This window comes from Tiliqua scincoides, chromosome 8 (assembly GCF_035046505.1).
Source record: "Tiliqua scincoides isolate rTilSci1 chromosome 8, rTilSci1.hap2, whole genome shotgun sequence".
Taxonomy (NCBI): domain Eukaryota; kingdom Metazoa; phylum Chordata; class Lepidosauria; order Squamata; family Scincidae; genus Tiliqua; species Tiliqua scincoides.
In genome coordinates, this window is record NC_089828.1 from 54,919,556 (window position 1) to 54,941,812 (window position 22,257).

The 22,257-nt window shown below is 47.3% G+C and overlaps 1 pseudogene; it reads left to right on the forward strand.

Moving 5' to 3' along the window:
* Positions 1–9,379: 9,379 nt before the first annotated feature.
* Positions 9,380–9,498, forward strand: LOC136659650 (5S ribosomal RNA; annotated as a pseudogene).
* Positions 9,499–22,257: the final 12,759 nt, after the last annotated feature.

Sequence of the window (22,257 nt, forward strand, 5' to 3'; positions counted from 1 at the left end):
GTTCCATTTCTTCACGTTTCAGTCCCTCCCCTGGGTATCTACAGAGCCAACCTAAGACCTCCTGACACCAAGGGTGATGCACAAGCCATCGGTCCTCCCGCCTCCTGGGGTTAGAAAAGAGGGTGAAGGAGCAGATGAAAAAAATTGGAAGAGAGGGCTAGAGTGGATGCTCTAGTCTAGCCCACCACTCTCCTCTCCTCCACACTCCCTCTTCTGCTCCACCCCCCTCTCTCTTTTCCAATCTGGGGGGCAGGAGAAAAGGGAGCAGCTCCAGTAGAGGTAAATGCGTGGACAGGGTAAGTGCCCTCCCCCAATCTGCAGCCTGAGGCGACTGTCTCAGTCGGCCTCATAGATGGGCCAGCACTGCATGTCTAGAATTTAACTTTCTAAATCAAGGAAGGTACCTTTGGTTTTTGGTTGGCAACCTTCAGTCTCGAAAGACTATGGTATAAGCCTACAGCACCCGGTATTCCCAGGTGGTCTCCCATCCAAGTACTAACCAGGCCTGACCCTGCTTAGCTTCTGAGATCAGGCATGTGCAGGGTAACAGTTGCTGCTTTTTAAGGCACACAAAAGTGACCCTGTGGCACCAGGCCTGCCATGTCACCTGCTCTCTGAACTGTTTGATAATATCTTTTGTAGAACAGGGCTGGTTTCTTCCTGATGTGCCTTTAGCCAGGAGGACACACCCTTTGCCTTTGTCCTTTGTGAAGGACGGTCTGTTGCAAGGCTGTATTAGTACAGCATTCTGCAGGGTGGAGGAGAGCTGTTGGTGATGCCATTTGAACACCCCCCCCCCCCGACTGGCACTATAATGTAAGCATAGAGTTGCTTTTGCTCTGGTGGGGGCAGAAGCAGGCATAGGAATGGGAGGAAAGGCTGTCCCTCTCTCTTCCTCCAGCAGCTGGCCCTAACGTTGCTGAAAAGAGGGAGTGTGAAGTAGTAGTTAGCGCCTTGGATTTGACACTGGAAAATCCAGGTGTAGGTGCCTCTCTCCTTTCCCCAGAGCTGCAGCAGCAATCGTAAGGTAAGTGGAGATGAATGGCTTGGGGAGGGGATGAGGGTGGGACTGTAGATTAGCACTGGTGAGGAACTGAAACTGAAGCTCAGAGGTGGACCTGTTTTTTTGCATGCAAATCTCTAGTTCAATGCCTGACAGCATCTCCAAGTAGGGCTAGAAAAGACACCTGTCTGGAATGCTGGGCAGCTACTACCAGTCAATGTTGGCAGTATTGACCTAGATGGATCAAGGGTCTGACAATCCAATCCTATCCACACTTTTCTGGGAGTAAGCCCCATTGACTCTAATGGGACTTACTTCTGAGTAGACACGCATCGGACTGGGCTCTGACAGTAGACCATAGCTTCATGTGCTCTTCAGAAGCCTCCATAGCTCAGTGGCAGAGCCCCTGCTTTGCATGGGTTCCTGGGATTCTGAAGGGGTGAAACGGGTTCCTGTGTTCCCATAGAGACAAAATAGGGGCATGTAGATCAGTGGTATAACACAGCCTTCCATGCAGTAGGTCCAAGCCTTGGTGTTCCCAGGTAGGAACTGGGGAAAAACCTGTGTCTGAAACCCTAGAGAGCTGCTGTCGGTCAGTGTGGACAAAACTGAGTTAGACTGTATAATGCAATGTTTTCCCAAACTGTGGGTCACAACCCACTGGTGTGTTGTGATTGTTGGTGGGTCGTGAAACTGACAAGCTGGCAGCTGATAAGGAAAATGTATTGAGCCCTACGGAAAGTGAAACTGAGACACCTGTGCACATTTACATATGAGTAGGCGACTGGGCACTTTGAAGGGCAGGCTGAGAGGAATGCAACACCACCAGAACGGTCCCAATCCGATGAATGCAGGCCCCAAAAAACACTCAAGAAGGAAGACCCCTCCTCCAAGCTGACAAGGAAAATGTATTGATCCCTATGGAAAGTGAAACTGAGCCACGCATGTGCTTTTACTCACAAGTAGGCAAATATGCCTCAGCTCCTATCTAAGGCCAGGCGAAGGGGAACTAGAATGGTCCTACTCCGATGAATGGAGAGCTCAACGAATGCTCCAGAAGGCAGCCCCTTCCACCATAGTAAAAAGAAGAAAAACAGATGCTTGAGCAGCTGGTAAAGTGAACCTTTTTAATCTTAGTCTCGTAAAGCTAGGTGGGTCCCAATCGAGTGCCATTTTAAAAAGGGGGTCCCCAGTGCTAAAAAGTTTGGGAATCACTGGTCTAATGTTCAGCAGAAGTCTTCATTCCTAGGGGAAGTGGAAGGAGCTTTAGGCAGGGAATTTATTAAGACTTGATGCTGCCATGGTATGTGACTGTATATGGGGAAATGTGACAGACCTGTACTTTTAACAAGCTACTCTGTATATTCGTTGAACAATGATAGTAAATGGGATTTACTCCAGGGTAAGTGTGGGTAGGGCTGCAGCCTAGGATATTTAAAAATTTTCCTGCTTGATGATGTCACTTCCGGTCATGACATCACTTCCAGTGGGTCCTGACAGGTTCTCATTCTAAAAAAGTGGGTTTCGGTGCTAAATGTGTGAGAACCACTGCTCTGAGCTATTTTCCAGTCTTTTTAGGCAAATAACTCAGGTTATTTCAGGAGAATCCATTGAGAAATGGGAAGAAAAGTGTTTTCCAATCTTGATGTGTTCATAGGTGTGGTGACCTCTTGTTTGCCCCACATTTTTGCCCTGATATACCAGAGCTCCAGCAAAGTAACATGGCAGGTGGGGAGATATAGAGCCTGTCTTTTATTTACAGTTGGATTTTGCAAATGCTGGTGGTTGAGGAACTTTGCCCTTTGCAGAATCAACCATGTCCGTAATTAGCTCGTTTGTCTTCTTTAATTACACTCTGTAATTCACTCCATTTTCAGCCACTGCTCCACAATCGGAATAAGAAAGGAACAGAAAGCTATTGAGATGTCCTCACCTGACATGAATCAAAATGGACCAGGAAAGGGTTGCTTAAAGAAAAAAAAAAAAATCATGAGTTTCTGCCCTTATGCATTAGAAAATCCAATGAGTTTCTGAAATTATTTTCTTTTTTTGAAATGTCGAGATCAGGCAGGAGGCATTTGCGGGCTTTGATGGAGGGTGACCCTAGGGCCTCATGTTTATTATCAACTCTTACATCTTAATTGATATGGGATTTGGGCACACTTACAAATGTTCTGAGTGAGAAAGCATTAGGGAGTTACGGCGCGCAAAGCTTGAAACTTGCTTCTGAGCAGTGGGGCGAGAGGCTCAGTTCTGAAATCCCTTAAAGAAGAGCTGGGTGGACGTGTCTTAGAAAAACTTAGAGAGGCTGCCAAGCTCTCATGTCTGGAAAAGGAGTGCAGGGGTTCATAATGCTCATGAGCGCCCCTAATTCCAAAGAACTCAGTGGTATAGCATCTACTTTACATGGAGATGGTTCTAGGGTCAGTCTTTGACATCTCTAGGTGAGCAGGGAAAGACCCCTCTGAAATCTTGAAAGAGAACCAGGATGGTGTAGTGGTTTGGGAGTTAGACCTGGAAGATCCAGGTTCAAATCCCTGCACAGCCACAAAGTATCCTAAGTGACGGCCTTGAGCCAGTCACTATCTTGTTCTCACAAAAGGAGGGGAAGAACCATGTCCACTGCCATGAGGTCCTTGGAGGAAGTGTGTATAAAAATGTACACACACTAAGAACATAAGAAGAGCCCCGCTGGATCAAACCAAAGGCCCACCTAGTCCAGCTTCCTGTATCTCACAGCAGCCCACCAAATGCCCCAGGGAGCACACCAGATAACAAGAGACCTCATCCTGGTGACCTCCCTTGCATCTGGCACTCCGACATCACCCATTTCTAAAATCAGGACGTTGCACATACACATCATGGCTTGTAACCCATAATGGATTTTTCCTCCAGAAACTTGTCCAATCCCCTTTTAAAGGCGTCCAGGCCAGACACCATCACCACATCCTGTGGCAAGGAGTTCCACAGACCAACCACACACTGAGTAAAGAAATATTTTCTTTTGTCTAGCCAACCACTCACCTTACTTACAATATCTGATTTCACCCACTTTCTACCCCAGTTGACCACGGGGAGGACGGGAGGACAAAAACAATGAAAAAACATAGAGAATGAGGAAAGGACAAAAAGAGGCACTTCGTTTTTCCTTTCCTTTATTAGATTTATTAGTGTGTTGCCTAGAGTTCTGGAGAGCACAAGGTTTGTAGCCTCCTCTTAATTACTGGGTGAGTTGGTGTCAATTAGAGATTAATTACTGGGTGAGTTTGTGGCAGCTGTGTGTGAGCTTAACCTATTGAGGAGGGGGGAGCCTGATTTGATCCAAGGCAGGGCAGGGGAGCTGAGGTGTCTCGATACCCAGCAAGGTCTGTTTGATTCATTCGCTGAAGAGAAAAATAGCCACGATTTGAGAATATCATATTTGGGATTTTTAAAAAATAGACATGGAAGCAATCAGGATTAGGGCCATAAAGGTGATCAGGATCAGGATCAAAGTTGAACCCCTTTTCCCCAAAAGTGTGACCCCAATCCAAAATTCCCGCTGAAGCTGTTTTTAGCCACAGAAGGGAAAACAGTGATATGTTGTGTTGTTTTTTTAAAACATCAAAGAGGCTATTTATGTCAATGTTTTGAACACCCCCCCCCCCTGTAATGTGTGACCTCAGTCCAAATTCCTCCATCCCTGTTCTGGCTATTTTTATAGAAAAAAAAATGTCAGTTTGGTTGGCAACTTTCAGTCTCGAAAGACTATGGTATAAGCCTACAGCACCCGGTATTCCCAGGCGGTCTCCCATCCAAGTACTTACCAGGCCTGACCCTGCTTAGCTTCCGAGATCATGGCATAAGCCTACAGCACCCGGTATTCCCAGGCGGTCTCCCATCCAAGTACTAACCAGGCCTGACCCTGCTTAGCTTCCGAGATCAGACAAGATCGGGAGATAGTGTTCCGTATAGGGAGATGGTTGGCAACCTTCAGTCTCGAAAGACTATGGTATAAGCCTGCAGCACCCGGTATTCCCAGGCGGTCTCCCATCCAAGTACTTACCAGGCCTGACCCTGCTTAGCTTCCGAGACCAGACAAGATCGAAACAGTCTTATCCCCCTCAAACTCACCCTTCATATCCCATGTTTTTGACATCAAGCTTTCTTTGACAGTTTTTGAGGAGCTGTCTTTACAAGGCAGTTAATTTTACTGATCCATTTCGAGCCGAGTGACAGTAAGACTGTTCATATAATCAATGTTATTTTTTTCAGCTCCACCCCAATTGCTTTTAGAAAGATGGCTTCCAGTCAAATCTTACTAGCTGGCCACGCAGATCTGTGGCACTGTGCATGTAGGAACCCTGTGCTGTCCCACCAGCTCCAAATCTCGACAAATGGCCACCGGAATGGAAATCCCTTCCTAGGCCTGGAAGCCCTACACAGGGCTTATTGGACTTGTGTTAGCGATTTAGATCTTAGTAACCCCATTGGGCAGGCTGGGGATTAACATGGAGGAGACTTCCCTCCTGCTCAATTCCAGTTCTGGATAAAGCCTAGGTCATGCGGCCCCACTGTGCCAGTCACTAGGGCTCGCCTCACCCAGTGCGAGAGCTCATTGTGTCATCCCCATGACGAACCTCCTTCCGTACCAGACCATACCGAATAAATTACAATATCAGTGTGTGTGGTTGGTCTGTGGAACTCCTTGCCACAGGATGTGGTGATGGCAGCTGGCCTGGGCGCCTTTAAAAGGGGATTGGACAAGTTTCTGGAGGAAAAATCCATTACAGGTTACAAGCCATGATGTGTATGTGCAACCTCCTGATTTTAGAAATGGGCTATGTCAGAATTCCAGATGCAAGGGAGGGCACCAGAATGAGGTCTCTTGTTATCTGGCGTGCTCCCTGGGGCATTTGGTGGGCCACTGTGAGATACAGGAAGCTGGACTAGATGGGCCTATGGCCTGATCCAATGGGGCTGTTCTTATGTTCTTAACTACAATTCCCAGGAGGCCTTGCAGGTCTCTTGTTATCTGGTGTGCTCCCTGGGGCATTTGGTGGGCTGCTGTGAGATACAAGAGCTGGGCTAGATGGGCCTATGGCTTGATCCAGTGGGGTTGTTCTTATGTTATGTTCTTATCATACACACAACCCATATGCAGTGGCATCACTAGGGTTGCTGTCACCCCCAACATTTATTTATTTTAATGTATAACAGTACAGGTCACCCAATGAATCAGTAACCAGTCAAAAACCAGTGTCCAACTTGATGACACCCACAGAACTGAACAAGAGTTCTAGGATTCACTCTGGTCCATGAAAATGAAAGCTGATTCATACTGACATCTTAGTTCCCTTTTGGTTGGCAACCTTAAGTCTCGAAAGACTATGGTATAAGCCTACAGCATCCGGTATTCCCAGGCGGTCTCCAATCGAAGTACTAACCAGGCCTGACCCTGCTTAGCTTCCAAGATCGGGCATGTGCAGGGTAACAGTTGCTATATTTGTTCCCTGCTGTGTTATCATAACACCTCATTGGCTCCCAGGACAATCAGTTTCATTGGGTAGATTTGAGTTAAGGAAATCCCCTTTTTTGTTACGGAAGGCGGTTGTATCTTCTTTTTCTGGTTATTTAGCCATAACTTTTGATAGACTACAGATAACTAAATGGGTTTTGATGCATTGTACTCTGCATGAAATTCTTCATCAAATGATACATTACATGATGGTAGTATTTGAACATACCAAGATTTCACCATTTTGGCAACTAGCAGTGTCACCACCACCTCCAAGAGCGTCTCCTGGTGCAGTCCGCACCCCCTTAGCTATGCCACTGGCACCAGCACTGCAGAGAATTGGGCTGTTCTGTTCAAATAGGAAAAGACCATCAACTGTGCTGCTTTGGGTCCACCGACTGTGTAATTACAAAACGAAAAAAGCAGTCATGATGTAAACTGCCTTGTGAACTACCATTTTTTGTTGTTGTTGTTGAAAAGCATTATATAGGTAATAATGGCTATACCATGGTATTGCCATGGTACAATTTCTTCAGTTGCAAATGTGCAGGACGGCTGGCTTGACTTAAAGGGAACACATGAACAAAGGAGGTGATTTTGTTCACACAGTCCCTGTAAATTAAACCTTGCAAATAAAGTCTTGCACTACCATTCTTGAATAAACCACACCTGGAGCAAAGGAAAGAGGTGGGCGATCGACTCTCTGCTTCAGTGGCATAGCTAAGGGGGGTGCAAGGGGTAGCAATTGCACCGAGCAACAGGCTTGAGGAGGGCAACAACCTGAGCTTGGCGCTAGTGGCCAAAATTGTGAAAACCTTAGTATTTTTGAATAATGCCATTGTTACAAACCATTTGAAGCAGAATGTAATTCAGAATACAATTAAACAAACTGCATCAAAATATCTCTGTTCTGTCAAAAGTTATAGCCAAGTAGCCAGAAAATAAAAACGCAACTGCATTATGTAACAGAAACTGGATTTCTCTAACTCAAAACTGACCAATGAGACTGATTGTTCCAAGAGCTAAGTAGGTGTTGTTATGAAACAGCAAGGAACCAATAAGGTGTCAGTATGTGGGGGGAGCCTGGAGGGAGGCGGCAGAGGAAGTGGGTGGTGAGCTACTAGGGGGCAGAGGTTTCCCTATTTTCACTTTTTAAAAGCCCGGGCTTGACGTCACTTCCAGTACATCATTCTGAGCTCGGCACCAGGCTGTGTGATCATTAGCTACGCCTCTGCTCTGCTTGCTTTTAGTGGGTGAGTGCTGGTTGCATCCGTGGCATTCTGGAGGAAGGCGGTGCTGGGGGTGTCAACTGCAGACTTGCGGTGAAGGGTACTCTGAATCTGTTGCCCTCTCACACCCCTGCAATCTGCCACCAGTGCTACCAGCATCACGTCACCTAATGGATAAGATGTCCCTGTATGGAGAAGAGGGAGAAGATGCCGTTGTACAAATCGATGGTAAGGCCACACCTGGAGTATTGTGTCCAGTTCTGGTCGCCGCATCTCAAAAAAGACATAGTGGAAATGGAAAAGGTGCAAAAGAGAGCGACTAAGATGATTACGGGGCTGGGGCACCTTCCTTATGAGGAAAGGCTACGGCGTTTGGGCCTCTTCAGCCTAGAAAAGAGACGCTTGAGGGGGGACATGATTGAGACATACAAAATTATGCAGGGGATGGACAGAGTGGATAGGGAGATGCTCTTTACACTCTCACATAACACCAGAACTAGGGGACATCCACTAAAATTGAGTGTTGGGCGGGTTAGGACAGACAAAAGAAAATATTTCTTTACTCAGCGTGTGGTTGGTCTGTGGAACTCCTTGCCACAGGATGTGGTGCTGGTGTCTAGCCTAGACGCCTTTAAAAGGGGATTGGACAAGTTTCTGGAGGAAAAATCCATTATGGGGTACAAGCCATGATGTGTATGCGCAACCTCCTGATTTTAGAAATGGGTTATGTCAGAATGCCAGATGCAGGGGAGGGCACCAGGATGAGGTCTCTTGTTATCAGGTGTGCTCCCTGGGGCATTCGGTGGGCCGCTGTGAGATACAGGAAGCTGGACTAGATGGGCCTATGGCCTGATCCAGTGGGGCTGTTCTTATGTTCTTATGCAGCAAAGGAGATTGCGTGGCAAAGGTGGGATTCTAGCAATGTGAACCTTGCAAGTGCCTGCATGTAGATGTAAAATATTATCATTAAGAGATTGCCCCTCCCTGGGTGGTTTGCACCTCAATCTGGATTGATAGCATCCCAGCCACCACCATCCCATCAAAACCCCAACTCAGACACATCAGCTCACAACAGCTTGACATGCAATAAATTTTGATTAAGGGTCCTCTACCACTTTATGAACAGCTTGCTGCCAGGCGTGTAGAATCCATTTGATAGATGTCCCTAATTTGGTAAAGAGTACTGTGGCTACAGCGAATCTCCGCATTGTTGTCTCATTCAAATTTATCACGTCTGATGTCTATCTGTTGTCCTCTGTTTTCAGAGATGATCTGAAAGAGTTGACTCAGGGAAGGGGTTGACTCTGGTGTCCTAGTGCCCTGGCAGAGTTTTCAAGCAGTGGGACTTCTTGGCCTGCCCTTGACTGCATCACAGCGGCAACCAGGTTGTGGCTTGAGAGGGTGTTGCAGCTCATCAGTCCAGCCAAAAGAGGTGTGGTTGACCCAATATAATTATTGCTTCTCCAGTTTGAGCAACCCCTCACCATATCTATGCAGACATCCGAGGAGGCAGGCTGCTTTTATAGAGCTTCTACAGGTGTTTCTAGAGGCCTTTGCGGCTGCACCTGATGCCCCAAGTTCTCCCTCTGGTCCTCCTAGGTCTCTGGCCACCTACAGTCTTGTGGGGAGGTTGGACAAGGGCCTTCATGCCTCAACTGCTTCCTTGCCCTGCACATGCCTGATCTCAGCTGATCTTGGAAGCTAAGCAGGGTCAGGCCTGGTTAGTACTTGGATGGGAGACCACCTGGGAATACCTGGTGCTGTAGGCTTATACTATAGTCTTTCGAGACTGAAGGTTGCCAACCATTTGTCTATGTAGCCTTGACTTCATACCTGCCTCCGGCCTCTTTGATCTCATTAGCTGCTCTGAACCTTTACTTCAGTTCAACCTGGACTACATACCCACCTCTGTGCTTTCGATCTGGTCACTTGTAGCCCTGACCCCAGATCATCTTGTCTGATGTTGCCTGTTCCAATTGGTAGTGACTCTTCAGAGTCTCAGCCAAAGATCTTTCCCAGCCTTCCTGTCTGAGATACTTTGGAGATCTGAGCTAGGTTAAGGCTGCAATCCTAACCTCACTTTCCTGGGAGTAAGTCCCATTGAACACAATTGGATTTACTTCTGAGCAGACCCTGTTAGGATTGTGCCCTCAGTGGTGCTGGTGACCGTCTCGCTGGCTTCTCCCATAACCAAATGCTCCTGAATTCTCCATACCACTCTCTGATAGTACTGATATATTTAATGTATCTGCCTATATAGTGCCACCAATGTAGATGGCACTTAACAGAGTGAAAAGAAAGGCCCCTGCCCTGAGGTGTTCACAGTCTAGATCAGTAGTTCCCAAACTTTTTAGAGACTGCTGTCTGATTTATAGCCATTCTGAATGCCCAGGAGGGAGATAAATATGTATGCATTTAAGTAAGTAAGGGCGCAGTCCTATCCTGTGCTGAAACAGGCAAACCAAGAGGCTTGCACTGTATCCAGTGCAGGATAGGGACCAAAAGTGGCTCAGCCAGAAGCAAGGGAAAACATTTTCCCTTACCTCAGCGTAAGGACCTCTGGCCCCTATGGGTCTCCTTGGACTTGCGCCACCTCTTGAGTCAAGGGCTGGATTGCGCGCTAAGTAAGTAAGTAAATAAAGGGGTGTGGCTATAATGATGATTGGACAGTAGCGTTCCTCCCCAATAGCAGCTTGTTTAACCCTTGATACACATAAACTGCCCTGTCAGTTTCACAACCGACCAAAAATTGGGTCTTCCTGGATCCACAGTTTGAGATATTGGCACCAAGGCAGGCAAAAAGATGGAGGGATGGAGGCAAGATAAACATGTTTCAATTGCATTTACTTGCAATTTGTTATATTAGACTGGGATTAAGTCTTACCAAAGGTGGATTCATGGAAAAAGTTGAATTTTAAGAAGAGATTTGAAAGATGTAAGCAAGGAAGCATCGCACAGATATACCAAAAGGCAGGGGCGTGGCAAGTCTGGGAGAAAGGCTGTAGCCTAGGCTTCTTCTGATCTGCTACATGTAGGCAATTTGTTTTCTGCATAGAGAGCATACAAGCTCCTCTTCCCTGCCACCTGTAGGCCGTTTTGATGTGGGCATCACATCTACCAGATTTCTCCGGCACGTCTTGACAGTGGTGTCATGAGGGTTTGCATCACCCGGTGCGGGAGGTCGGCACATCACCCTCACAATGGACCTCCCCCCATGCAGTGGGTGGTGCAACCCCCCAGCTGGTGAGCATGATAGATGCACCACCTTCCTGCCCTCACTAGTTGCTTGGCTATGGATAGAATAGAGATATTCCATGTGGTTTCATTGCCTTCTGCATGGAAATTGCACATTGATTGACATATAACATGATGGTATTATTTGAAAAGACCAAGATTTAAAAATTTTGGCTAGTAGTGGTGTCACCCCTTCTCCCCTGCATTCGCGTCACCCGGTGCGGCCGCACCCCCCTGTAGCAACGCCACTATATCTTAAAGAAGGCTCAGGTGATGGTCCTGCGAAAGGAGCATCTCCCCGTTTGCAGAAGTCAAGCCAATTCTTCCTTGGCAGACTGTGTTGAGCCGCAGCTGAAGCCTGAATAATCTTTTCCACCCATTCACCTGCGATCACAGGGATGCTGACAGAGCTGTAATTTCCTGCATCCCCGTCCACCCCCACCTCACCCTGCTCTCTTTTAATTAATTATTTTTTTTTAACTTAAGACCAATTTTAGCCGTGTCAGATATTTTCGTTTCCAAATCAGCCATTTCACACTTGAGTTCTTTAAGAAATCTCAGGTGAATGCCATCTGACGCGGGTGACTCATCCCTTTTTAATTTGCCATTTTTGTTCTTGGGTCCTTAATCTGTTCCCACCTCGGCTTGACATAGTTCTTCATCGTCAGTCCCCAATAAACAATGGAGCAAGTAGAAGGACATTCTGTACCTCATCTTTATCCCACCAATTTCATTTTGCTTCTTGACGAGCCCCCGTGTTTATTTTTTCAGTGCTCCTTTGGTGGTTGGTTCATTTAATTTACTTATATGCACATTTTTAGCTCACATTTCTGACTTCACCTGGCCTTTAAAAGCAGCTTACATTTAAAAATTATTATCATTGTTGTTGTTGTTGTTTTATACAGCACCATCAATCTATATGGCACTGCTTGCAGAATGAGATGACAGGTCTTTGTCTCCGGGGGCTTACAATTTAGATAAGACAAATCTAGATAAGACAAATGGAAGCAAGAAAGGAAGGGGAGGGAAACGGAGGCAGGATGATATAATGTTTTCTTGTGTTATACAGACGTCCACTTAGTTACTGTAGGGCAGGGGTGCCCAAACCCCAGCCCGGGGGCCACTTTCCTCGGGGCACCCCTCGGGGGCTCTCAATCAGGCCCTCAGAGAGCCCCCAGTCTCCAATGAGTCTCTGGCCCTCCAGAGACTTTTTGGAGACCGTGCTGGCCCAATGCAACTGTGGTCAGCAAGAGGACAACTGTTTGACTTCTCACCTGAGCTGTGGGACAAGGGCTCCCTCCACTACTTGCTGTTTCACATCTGGAATGCAGCAGTGGCAGTGAAGGAAAGGCCTGTCTTGCTTTATGCAAGGCCTTTTATATGCCTTGAGCTACTGCAAGATCATTCATTCATATAAGTTCCATCTCTGATATATTCATTTATGTAAATTTATTCAAATTTGAAATGTAAATTAATTCGGCCCCCAGACACAGTGTCAGAGAGATGATGTGGCCCTCCTACCAAAAAGTTTGGACACCCCTGCTGTAGGGAGAAGATTAGCATTGCAGTTCTAGACACACTTCCCTGGGAGTAAGCTCCATCCAACGCAGTTGGGACTTATTTCCGAGTAAACCAGCAAAGGATTGCATCATATGGTGCTGTGCTTCACACAAAGAGTGGGTTTCAAGATGGTGTTTGATGGACAGTAAGAGAGGAGGAGAGAGAGGAACTTGCAGATGTTGTGCGAGGCTGTTCTGGGCTAAAGGGGTAGCAAGGGAGATGGAATCATTTTGTCTCACTCACTGTGTACCTGCTTCTGATGTGCTTGAAGAAATAACTACTTGCTGTTTTTACCTTTAGATAAATCAGTGATTTTCAACCTTTATCATCTCAGGGCACACTGACAAGGTACTAAAATTGTCAAGGCCCACCATCTGTTTTTTGACACTTGACAAGGCATACCATGCTGTTGGTAGGGGGTCTCACATCCCCCAACAGCCCAACTAATAAATGACCTTCCCCCCCAAATCCCGCGGCACATCTGCAGACCATTCAGGGCACACGAGTGTGACACGGCTCAGTGGTTGAAAATGACTGAGATAAAATATGGCCCAGTCCTACCCCTGACTAGTGCCAGTGGAACATGTGTCCTACTGGTGCAAGTAGCGCAAAGCAGCTGTACAGTGCTTTATGGCAGCACAAGATTCTGGTGCACTTGTGGGAAAGCTGCAACCTTTCCATGCGTAGCTGTGGACATCAGGAGGTCCACTGGAGCAGGAAAGCCTGGCGCAGGGGCTAGAACAAGGCGGGGTGGCAGAATGAGATGGAGATGGGGCGGAGGATGGGCTGGTTGAACCCCTTCCCAGGCCTGATCCACCTGCATGGAGCAACAAAGACTTGCACCAATGGTTGAGCTGGTGCAGGTAGCATTTGGCCCATAGCAGTTGCTGGGGCTTACCCCGGGCAAGGGGACAACTGTCCCCTTATCCTTAGGAGTTCTCCAGCAGCTGAAGATTCTCCAGTATGCACACACTGGCCTATCTTGACAGTGGTGTCACCAGGGTTTGCACCACCCAGTGCGGGAGGCCAGCGCATCACCCCCTTGCAATGGGCAGTGCAACTCCAGGGCGGTGGGCTTGATGATGCACCTGCCATTTTTAACCCACAGTGCCCTAAACTATGCTGCACTGTGAGAATTGAGGATATAACACTTGGTGGCTGTCAGTCTAGAGGCAACTTTGGAGCCAGTGCTTTGAATTTGTGCATGTTCCATTTTTTTGCTTCCAAACATTGTCAATATCGCTGTTCATTATGGATGTGCAAGGTTTTTTACCCTCCATTTTGTTACTCCATTTGTCTTTGTTAACATATCTCATTTGCTACATTATTCACTTCTTGGGTTTCCAACTTGATTGAAGCTGAAGATTGAATATATATATATATATATATATATATATATATATATATATATATATATATATATATATATATATATATATATATATATATATTCCTCCAGCCTCGTGATGGGACATCACTAACTGCACAATCCTATACATCTCTACTCTGAAGTAAATTCCACTGAGTTCAATGGGACTTACTCTCAGATAAGCACATCTAGAATGCAGCCCAAGGCAAGGAGGTCTTATTAAATCTCCAAGGTTGCTTCAATAGTCCCCTAAGGATTGATTCTGATTCCTTGAGACTCCAGACCAGTTCAATGCTATATCTATAGCCCCAGTAGTAGCAGACGTCATTTCTATAGCTGCCTCCCAGTGGCTCCCATTTCTTTTTACCCAGAATGCCTGAAAATTGCTTTGTTCTAGATTATTCTGGGGGGGGGGAAAGTACTTTCCATTGCGGGCCATCATTTTTTCCCCTCCAGAATTCCCCAGAATTGCATAATATCCAGTCCTTCTGGGTCAAATAAAGTCCAGGAGACCCTGATCAAAGGGTACAGACTACTGTACATGTGTTGAGCATCATATCTGAATAACTGTACATGTACCTAGATAAATAATCCTGATACTGTGCATCAATTGCGCACGCAAACAATATAATTTCTGAATTTCCCTTTGGTAAGTACTGCAAACCGTTCCGCGCACAATTCCAGCCATTCAAATTTTGGTCCTCCTCTGCACTCAAACTGCAAAGGGATGCGAGTGAAGGAGGCATCTTTCTGCTTGCTTTGCATCCTCTTCCCTGATGCAACAGTGCATCCAGGGAATTTCACATCTGCTCAATGATGTGGCTAAACTAGGACAATTTCAAGCTTTATTAGCCGCGTCAAACCCTCCCTGCCGTTAAAAACCACAGCTGTTTCCAGACCCGAGCTATTCGGAGAACTCCTGGGTGCTACACCCAGCTATTTAGATCACTTGAAGAGTCCTAAAATAGGATCAACGCCCATCACATGGTGTGAAAGGAAGGCGTGTTGGGACTTGTAGGCCAAGCGTAGCGCTGAGGAGGATCTGCTGAAAAGCACAATATCAGTGAACGAATGCGGCCATCCATGAACTTACCAGGCTTTTTATGGGACGATGGAGAAGGTCGGCGGTGGCAAGCCAGGTGTGGACCAGGGGTCCTCCCATGGAGAAGCCAGTCAGCCTGAAGGGGAGAGGAGCCGATGGAGTGCACTCAAATATTCCCTGAAGCAGCCCACACCTTTGCATCAGGTGCAGCTCTCATGAAAGTGTTGCCAGCCATGAACTCCACACTACGGACCTCACCCTCTGCAGTAGCCAACAAGTGAAAGCTCCTAGCGCTCGCATCAAGAGGATGAAATGGGAGTGAAGAAGAGGGGCAAAGAGAGGTGGGGCTGGGAGGGTGGAGGGTCTTCAAAAGGAGTCTGGGCACCTGTGATGAGGCATCTGGTAAGAAGCAGTGGAGGGTGGGGGAGATGGTGTCCAGGATGGTGGGGCAAGCCTGGAAATGGACAGAAATATGTCCAATGATTCCCCAGTGGATAACGAGAACAGAGTCGCAGATAATGAACTTGCACATAAAGATAACTGACTGTACATGGTACCGCTCCTCCTTAGATCTTCACAACAACCCTGTGAAGTAGGTGAGGTTGAGAAAGTCACCCAAGATGCTACATGACAGGCAGGGATTTGAACCTGGATCTTCCAGGTGTAACTCCCAAACCACCGCACTACCCTAGATCCCAAAGCATCACACCAACCTCTCTTTGGGTTGTGCCAGAGGCTTCATGGAAAAGGTGGATTAGGCAGGCAGGCAGGCAGGCAGGAAAGGGGCATCACACAGGTGATCTGGGACCTTGATTAAATTTGGTAGAGCATTGGGTGGTTCTTCTTCTGTGCTCCAGATCAAGATGTCACCACCAGTCAACCGTGTAGGTTAATCCAACTCCAGCCAATTTTGCATGACTACCTCCCGGCTCCGAAAACTGATTGAAATCCTAATTAATTGACGTTGAAAGGTTCTAACGCTGAAGAACTACTGAATGAGCTCTTGGCTCCTTTTGCTGTCTAACCGGTCCGGCCTCTGAATAGTACCCTGTGACAGGCTTGGAAAAGCGAGGTGGGAGGAGAAAGAGAGAAGTCAATCCTTAAACAAGAAGAGCATTGTAGAGGTTGGTGCTTGTTTTTCCTTCCCGAAAATGTCAAACCATAACAGAATCGGCCCCTCTGTAGACCTCTGGGCTGGCTAAGTGAGGGTCAGGTGTGCAAACAGATTTAGGTGTAGCCTCTCAGATACCTGATTAATCCTGGAACCAGACTAATGGTTATTTGAAGGCGATTGATGGGAGAGAAACGGGGTGCACTTATTTTTACCCCCCTCCCTTGCTTTGCGATAACAGGATTGGAAAGGTATCTATACAGTCTTCTTTTTTTTTAACTTAAGTTTCCTTTTTCCCCCACTGTACGTTACCTTTAAAATGGTTTGGGGGAAGTCTCCATAATATAGAATTATGTCTTCTTATATTGCTTTTGCTGGCAGTTCTAATGGAAATGGCTGTGTTTTTGCATTCCGGTTTTAGATTCGTTTTAGGCTACAACCCTAAACACACTTACCAGGGAGTTGGCTGTACTGATCGCAGTGGGGATTACTTCCAAGAAAATGGCCATCTTCTTGCACTGTAAATCTCTCTCCAAATTTTGACACAAAACTTTGACAAGTTTTGGAGCAAAATGGATACTAAATTGTATGATACCCTTCCCCAGAAAAGGCCAGGTATTACAGAGTCTGGTTTTTGAGAGTGATCTGACTAATATTTCCACTATTCCTCTCCCTCTCCCCCCCCCTCAAAAAAGAGGGGAAAGTTATGTTTAGGAAAGACCCAAGAAATGTGAAATTGTGCTCTATGATAGCAGAACAAAACTGGAGAACGTATTGCGGTTGGACATAATCGAATAATGTCCTTGATCTCAGAAAGGATCTGAGTTTTCTACTTAATGCCCTGCTGTGCGGTCTGCTGCTTTTTTACTCCAAAGTGCTCCCTACTGTGATCAGCGGGGCTTACTCCGCTGTAAGTATACCTAGGACTGCAGCCTGTGTCTTCTCATGGGACAAGTGCTAATTGTGAGTCAACCTTCAGGGAGAAACACCTGCTAAGGAACCTCTCGAGTTCGAGCTCCCGAGTTGTCAGATTTCCAGGTCCAAAGGAAGCTGGTTGACAGTCCAAAGAACTGGCAGGGTTTTAGAAGTAGTAACCCAAGGTCAACAGGGCCAGAAGGAGAGAAAGTCCAGGAAAGGCGGAAAGAATGGGCGCTTGTCTAAGCAGAGCACCTGCCATGTAGCAGCACAATGCTGCTATGGGAAACAACCAAGGCCTCTGGGGCCTTTTTGTTTGGTGGGAGTGCAGAGGCACTGAGAAGGTTTAGACTATAAATAGGGGCAGCGAGGCGCAGAGCAATGAATGAGACACGGCAGACATTCATTCAGAGGGTTGATGCAGGAAGAGCTGAGCCGGAAGTAGGATGGTGTGAGATCGAGAGAGAAGTCCGTTCTCCCGGCTAGCTTTCTCAGACTTTTATTCATTCTCAAAACACATGATGCAAAGCTATGCAATAGGGAAAATTACTGAAGGTTGCTAAGATTATACTGGCTGCCTACTAGCTAGTTCTAGCTTAACCACAATACACATTCCTGAGATATGATTCTGTTGTTCACAGCACTGGGTTTAGAGTCATCACCAAGGCCAAGAATTTGCTCTTGCCGCGCAGGCGCAGAATGTGTTCTGCTGTTGCCACATATGCCAAGGCAACTCAAAACTTCGTGCTTGCGCACAAAAATACTACATGCCAGGGAAAATTTTGCTCACATAATGAAGCTCAAGCTCTGAGGCTCTGGCTTTATAGGCTCTGATGGACAGAGATTGGTCCTTGCAGTCTGCTGACTGACTGAGTGTTCTCAGTGGCATAGCTGGAGGGGGGTGGAGCATCCAGTCTGGCAGGGAGCCCCAGCGCGGCGGGCAAGCGGCCCCTCCCTTCAGAGTCATTCCCAGCGGGTTCACACATGCATGCCTGGCCCTGGGTTTCCTGACCCATCAAATGACCTGATACCTGGCAGCTGAATCTGTGACCGGACTTCATGGAAAAACAGTGTTTGGGGTGATTTGTGTTATCAGCCTTCTTAAAGGCATATTTGAGGGACCATTCCCACAAGGTGATTGTCCCTTGGTGGCGCAGGCATCAAGGGTTGACAATGTATGTGTGAACCAGTGTGTTGGCATCCTTCAGTCTCGGAAGACTATGGTGTCACGCTCTGAATGGTGGTTCTGGAACAGAGTGTCCTCTCCAGTGCGCGAAGCCTGGGTAAAGTAGGTATGGAGGATAGGCTGTTTCCCATGCAGCAAATCCCCCTCTCCACATCGCTGAACTGGTCCAATGGAAAGGCAGAAGCCAATACGGTTGGTTCCAGCGGCATCGCAGGAGTTGCCAGAACGTGACTGTGTTCAGCCATGAACTGCCTCAGGGACTCCGGCTCCGGATTTTGCCTCGAGGTTGACTCCTGAAGCCTTTTCCATAACTGGATGTAGCCACAAGGCAGTGGAGGTTTGGGATCAGAGTTTTCCTTCTCTCAGATGAGCTGCCTTCCCAGGCTAAGGAGTCCCATCTACCTGGTGGCTATTTAGTCGCCTCTTAAGACAAGTACAGCCAAACTGAGGGCCTGTTCTTATCCCCAGCCCCCAGGGGAAGTGTGAACCAGTAGTCTTTAGTAATCTTGCCTCCAAGCAGTGATCTAGCTAGAAAGAGTGCAAAGCATTAACCTCTGTTTTGTTCCCTCTGCCTGGAATGGCTCTGAAGGGAAGGGGCCCCTTGCATGCTGTGATGAGGCTCCCAGCAAAACTTAGTGCTTTGCACCCCCTCTAGCTATGCTACTGTCTCCAAGAGAAACACATGCCCTCCTTTTGTCTTTCCTCAAATTTTATTGTTTAGACATCTAATTTTTATTCCCCCTGCTTTTAGAAGGGAAAATTTTCATTCTGAGATAGAATTGACCTTTACCCACCCACCCCCGCCCTGTGTGCCAAGCTGATGCCATTAGATTTTTTTACTTTTAATTTGAGGGTGGACGGGGTCAGCTTCCTAGCTGGAAAAGATGCAAGTCGAAATTATTAGGGGGTTGTGTCACCTTCCCAACAAGGAAAGGCTAAAGTGTTTTATTTGTATTTGCATTACAATGCTGGTATGCCATTTTGAACCCATAATGGTTCCAAAGTCATTTTCCTATGGCATAAAATAACAATTAATAGATTTTTTTTTAAAAAAAAATGTAAAGCATTAATATGCTTGCTCTTCATCAGACAAGGATCCCAAAGTGACTTAGAGTAGGTCCTCCTTATCCACGGATTCAGAACCCGCAGATGTAACTCAATGCAGGTTTGGAACCTGCGACTGGAGGGCCCATAAGGACTTCTGGACATGACCAAAAATGCCCTCCAGTTATGTCCAGAGGTGTTCCGAGACATGGGGAGGTTGTGTACCTCAGAAGGCCTTTGAGAGGCACATCCGGTTTCTTGGAAAACTGGAAGTGCCTCTGAGGCCTCCTGAGGTGTGGGGAGGCCACGTGTGACCTCCCTGCACTTCAAAAAACCTCTGAATGTGACTGGAAGACACTTATGGTCAAGTCTGGAGGTCCTCTATTCCCCCCCCCATCTCAGTATCTGCATGTTTGGTATCTGTGAGGGGTTGGAAACAGATCCCCCACAGATACTGAGGTCCAACCTATATATAAAATTGAAATCTTTACAACAGAAAAGGTGTGTGTGGGCGGAAATGCCTCACTGGCTTCTTCACCTCCTCCTCCTCCACCACCACCTTCTCCTCCCAGGACAGTTAGTGCTTCTGTGGTCTCTGTGAGAGGGGAGGAGGGCACAGTTCAAGCTGAGAAGGCACCAGAAGGTAGAGGCAGTGATGTTGTGACTCTTCACCTTGTTGACCTTTCCTGTTTGTGATGTTGCCCTTCCAATGATCAATCTGGAAGACCAGCTGCTGACTGATGTTCCAAACAAGGATATCATTTGGCTCTCGATGATGCTCCCCGGAAAGATTTGGTGGCAAAGTCTGGCTTAGGGAGGCAGAAGAACTTTCTTCTTTCGCAAGTCGATCAGATGTTTGTGTTCCCGATGACACCGCTGTTGCTACTTCTCGGAGCAGATGGCGATTTAAGACTTATTAGTTTGGCAAAAGGATGAATAGGACGGGGCGGAGGGGGATGAGAAAGATGAATCATCTTTTGCAGGGTGTGGGGAAGGTGAACAGGAAGAAGTCTGCCTCCCTCTGTCTCACTACTAGAATGTGGAGGTCCAGCGAACGGATAGATTCACAGGAGATTTAGGGTTTGCTAAATAAAAGACTTCTTCAGGAAACAGAGAACCAAAGTCATGGCATTTGCTGCACAGGGACGGGGTGATGCGCACTGTCATAGAAGGCTTCCAAAGGAGGTTTGACACATTGAACAGAGGACAAGTTTGCCTTTTGGGAATTGGTTGTGGAACCTACATGTTCAGAGGCAGGAGGACGCTGAGGAGCTCCTGCGATGGAAGGACATTTGCCTTCACAGCCTGCTTGTGGACAGTGGTGTATCTAGGGTATGGCAGACAGGACACATGCCCTGGGTGCCACTTGAAGGGGGGGCACCACAGAGCAGCAGCTTTGCGGTTGCTGCAAACCCCCAAGCACAGTGCTGTGCGGGGGGGGGGGGGGTGCGGCAGCTGCTGTGGGTTAGCAGAAGCCAAAAGTCAGCCAGGAAGCTGCTGGAGAAGGAACAGGGGACATCAGCCCTCGTTAGGGCTCTGACATGATGTCACAACGTCATACGATGTCATGACATCACCGCTCTGGGTGTCATTGCCTCTACTGATGCCTCTGCTGGCGCACTTCCTGAAAGTATCTAGCTGGTCAGTATGTGACTTGAGATGCGAGACTAGAGGGATCTTCGGTCAGAACTGACAGGCCTCCTCTTAGTCCCTAACTGGCAAAGTTAGAAAACTATTGTCTTCTCTCTTCCTTGTGTCTGTGCCTTGATTGAGAGCCCCTCAGGGCAGGGACCTGGCCTCCCTTCTGTTGTGGAGTTCCGTGCACGTTTATAGAGCTTAAAGAATGGGCAAAGCCCAGGTCCCCATTTCAGTGTTGTGGTGGTGCCCAGTGAAGAACCAACCAGTGGAGCTCTCTCCCAAGTGTGACAAGTCTCCAAGCCGCCCAATGAAAATCCCATTCCAACAAGTAATCCTTATTACCTGTAAATGGCTGGGGCCATTTCCATCCATGGAGGCCATTTATCTACTGATTAATATTCTTTGGTCGCTCCGAGCTTTTATTAATCTCCAAACATCTGCCATGCAGTTGCAATGATTCACTCTTTTCCTGTTATTATACAACAGTTGGTGGGGGGGGGGGAAATGGAGGGGAGCATGAAAGAGGGCAGCATGAATAATGGAACAGGGCTGGTTTTAAATAAATGATCTACTGGTGCAACCCAGGCAGCTAAGTGTGTGTCATCTTCATCCAGGGTCACGCTTCAGCCTTTGATGGCCCCCTGATACGGACGTACTTCTCCCAGAACCCTCCGCCTCGTCTACCCAATGGGGTTGACCGCACAACATGGAGAGGGCCGGCCTGAGCCGGAGGAAGACCAAAGGGCAGAGTCACCTACCGTCAAGGAGAAGACCTTGGACGAACCTCTGCAGAGAAGCAGAACCTCTGAATACCCCAGCTGGCAAGTGCTTGGTTGTCTTGTTGCTTCCTAATGATATCCTTGTAGTCTATCAAGCAAAAAGTCTTGGATGGGAATGAAGTCAAAGGCATCGTATTCCAGAGCCTGGGAAGAGAGAGTTTTGGCACTGAAGGGAGGTCAGGAAGTCCTCATAGTTTCGCTTCTTGCAAAATGGGGTGGACATTGTGGACAGAGGGATGTTCTTTTCTCTCACTCACAATGCCAGAACCAGGGGATATTCACTGAAATTGAGTGTTGGGAGAGTTTGAACAGACAAAAGGAATTATTTCTTAACCTAGTGTGTAATTAGTCTGTGGAACCCCTTGCCACAGGAGGTGGCGATGGCATCTGGCCTAAATGCCTTTCAAAGGGGATTGGACAGATTTCTGAAGAAAAAGTGCATCACAAGTTGGAAGCCATGATGGGTACATGCAACCTCCGGGTTTTCGAAGTGGGCTACCTCAAAATGCCATACGCAAGGGAGGGCACCAGGGTGTAGGGATCTTGTTGTCTTGTGCACTCCCTGAGGCAACTGGTGGGCCACTGTGAGATTCAGGAAGTTGGACTAGATGGGCCTTTGCCTGATCCGGTGGGCCTCTTCTCATGTTCTT